Source organism: Triticum aestivum, chromosome 3D, assembly GCF_018294505.1.
Source record: "Triticum aestivum cultivar Chinese Spring chromosome 3D, IWGSC CS RefSeq v2.1, whole genome shotgun sequence".
Lineage (NCBI taxonomy): Eukaryota > Viridiplantae > Streptophyta > Magnoliopsida > Poales > Poaceae > Triticum > Triticum aestivum.
The window spans coordinates 472953344-472956329 of record NC_057802.1 but is presented as its reverse complement, the minus strand read 5'-3'; positions in this window follow the sequence as shown (position 1 = coordinate 472956329).

Sequence of the window (2986 nt, the reverse complement as noted above, 5' to 3'; positions counted from 1 at the left end):
GGCTCGCCCCCACCGCGCCTCGCCGGCGCGCGCTGGTGCGTCCCCTCGCCCATGGCCTCGGGCATGGGCGCCCACGGCCACGCCCGTAACCCCGCGCGCCCGCTAAGGCCCCTGGCCCAATGACAGCCGGGGCCCGCGCACAGAACGAATAAAAAATAAAAATAAAAATAAAAATTAATAAATTAATTAATAAAAATTAATAAATAAATAAAGAAAATAAAAATAAAAATAAAAAATAATTTTAGTTAATTAATTAATTAAATTAATTAAGTTAATTAATCCTGTTTAAACTAATCTAATTAGTTAATTAATTTAACTAAGCAGTAGTTAATTAGCTAACAGTTACTGACACGTGGGACCCACCTGTTAGGTTGACCAGGTCAACGACCCGGGACGGGAGTGGGGGACGGCCCTACGCAGACAGCAGCAGCACCGGCTCTACGAAGTCCGAATCGAATCTTTCTTGACTACTGACGTCAGCATGACATCATGCTGATGTCATAAATCCATTTTCGAATTAAATTAAATAATTAATTAAATTTCAGAAATTAATAAAATCTTTAGAAAATCATATCTTTTAATCCGTAACTCGGATTAAAATATTTTCAACATGAAAGTTTCTCAGAACGACGAGACGAATCCGGATACGCAGTCCGTTCGTCCACCACACCTCCCTAACCTATCGAACTCGCAACTTTCCCCTCCGGTCCGTCTGTCCGAAAACGCGAAACAGCGGGAATACTTTCCCGGATGTTCCCCCCTTCGCCGGTACCACCTACTGTCGCGTTAGGATACACCTCGCACTGTTCATTGTCATGTCACGCATCGTCATGCTTATGTTTGCATTGTATTTACTGTTTCTTCCCCCTCTTCTCTCCGGTAGACTACGAGACCGACACTGCTGCTGCCCAGTTCGACTACGGAGTTGATGACCCCTCCTACTTGCCAGAGCAACCAGGCAAGCCCCCCCTTGATCACCAGATATCGCCTATTCTTCTCTATACTGCTTGCATTAGAGTAGTGTAGCATGTTACTGCTTTTCGATATCCTATCCTGATGCATAGCCTATCCTTGCTACTACTGTTGTTACCTTTACCTGCAATCCTACATGCTTAGTATAGGATGCTAGTTTTCCATCAGTGGCCCTACATTCTTGTCCGTCTGCTGTGCTATACTATCGGGCCGTGATCACCTGGGCGGTGATCACGGGTATATACTTATATACTATATACATGACACATGTGATGACTAAAGTCGGGTCGACTCGTAGGAGTACCCGCAAGTCGATCTTTGTGGCGGAGCGACAGGGCAGGTTGAGACCACCCAGGAGAGAGGTGGGCCTGGCCCTGGTCGACGTTCGCGGTTACTTAACACGCTTAACGAGATCTTGGTATTTGATCTGAGTCTGGCCATTTGGTCTATACGCACTAACCATCTACGCGGGAGTAGTTATGGGTATCCCGGCGTCGTGGTATCAGCCGAAGCCTTCGTGACGTCAGCGACTGAGTGGCGCGCGCCGTGTTGGACCGCTTTGACGTAACCGCCGTGATCGTGTGGGTTGCTAGGTCTGCTCGCGGCCGCGTTCGCAACGTGCAGGTGTGCTATGGGCGATGGGCCCAGACCCCTGTGCGCTTAGGATTAGACCGGCGTGCTGACCGCTCTGTTGTGCTTAGGTAGGGCTGCGACGCGTTGATCTTACGAGGCCGGGCATGACCCAGAAAAGTGTGTCCGGCCAAATGGGATCGAGCGTGTTGGGTTATGTGGTGCACCCCTGCAGGGAAGTTTATCTATTCGAATAGCCGTGTCCCTCGGTAAAAGGCCGACCCGGAGTTGTACCTTGACCTTATGACAACTAGAACCGGATACTGAATAAAATACACCCTTCCAAGTGCCAGATACAACCCGGTGATCGCTCTCTAACAGGGCGACGAGGAGGGGATCGCTGGGTAGGATTATGCTATGCGATGCTACTTGGAGGACTTCAGTCTACCCTCTTCTACATGCTGCAAGATGGAGATGTCCAGAAGCGTAGTCTTCGACAGGACTAGCTATCCCCCTTTTATTCTGGCATTCTGCAGTTCAGTCCACTGATATGCCCCTTTACACATATACCCATGCATATGTAGTGTAGCTCCTTGCTTGCGAGTACTTTGGATGAGTACTCACGGTTGCTTCTCTCCCTCTTTTTCCCCTTTTCTTTCTATCTGGTTGTCGCAACCAGATGCTGGAGTCCAGGAGCCAGACGCCACCATCGACGACGACACCTACGACACTGGAGGTGCCTACTACTACGTGCAGGCCGCTGACGACGACCAGGAGTAGTTAGGAGGATCCCATGCAGGAGGCCTGCGCCTCGTTCGATCTGTATCCCAGTTTGTGCTAGCCTTCTTAAGGCAAACTTGTTTAACTTATGTCTGTACTCAGATATTGTTGCTTCCGCTGACTCGTCTGTGATCGAGCACTTGTATTCGAGCCCACGAGGCCCCTGGCTTGTATTATGATGCTTGTATGACTTATTTATGTTTTAGAGTTGTGTTGTGATATCTTCCCGTGAGTCCCTGATCTTGATCGTACACATTTGCGTGCATGATTAGTGTACGGTCAAATCGGGGGCGTCACAAGTTGGTATCAGAGCCGACTGCCTGTAGGAATCCCCCTTTCCACACTCCTTGGCCGAAGTCGAGCCTAGACATTACAAAACTTTTACTAACATGGCCGTGTGTCTTACGGGCCCACGTCGCCATTGGGTGGTACTAGGATCTTTTACTCCTCGACCCTTACTCTGGGACTCTGAACTCTCTTCTACTCGGGTTAAACAAATTTACTAACTCTAACACTAGGATCCCGTGACCACGTTCACCCCAAAGTTGGATAAGCCATAGTTGTTTCTTAGAATAGTTTTTTTGAACAATTCACACACTGTCATTTGATTCCTTTGAAACGTCTTTGCTTTCAGATGGAACCCACGAGGCAGGTCGTGCGCCAC